We start from the raw sequence: 532 nt of genomic DNA, 5'->3' as shown, positions 1-532 counted from the left end.
CTGGGGCTGTCCCCTGCTGTCCCTACCCTGTCCCTGCTGTCCCCACTGTCCCCGCAGTGTCCCTGATTCTGTCTCTGCTGTCCCTGACCCTGTCCTCACGGTGTCCCCGCTGTCCCCTCAGTGTCCCTGCTGCTGTCCCCGCTGTCCCCGTGGTGTCCCTGACGTTGTCCCTAGGGTGTCCCTGCTGTCCCTGATGCTGTCCCCTCAGTGTCCCTGCTGCTGTCCCCGCTGTCCCCGTGGTGTCCCTGACGCTGTCCCTAGGGTGTCCCCGCTGTCCCTGACGCTGTCCCTGCTGTCCCCTCAGTGTCCCTGACGCTGTCCCTGCTGTCCCCTCAGTGTCCCTGACGCTGTCCCTGCTGTCCCCTCAGTGTCCCTGACGCTGTCCCTAGGGTGTCCCTGCTGTCCCTGACCCTGTCCTCACGGTGTCCCCACTGTCCCCTCAGTGTCCCTGACGCTGTCCCTAGGGTGTCCCTGCTGCCCCTGACTCTGTCCTCACGGTGTCCCCACTGTCCCCTCACAGTCCCTGACGATG

The sequence above is a fragment of the Geospiza fortis genome, unplaced genomic scaffold (assembly GCF_000277835.1).
Source record: "Geospiza fortis unplaced genomic scaffold, GeoFor_1.0 scaffold2461, whole genome shotgun sequence".
In the NCBI taxonomy this organism is placed as follows: domain Eukaryota; kingdom Metazoa; phylum Chordata; class Aves; order Passeriformes; family Thraupidae; genus Geospiza; species Geospiza fortis.
This window is presented reverse-complemented; position numbering follows the sequence as displayed.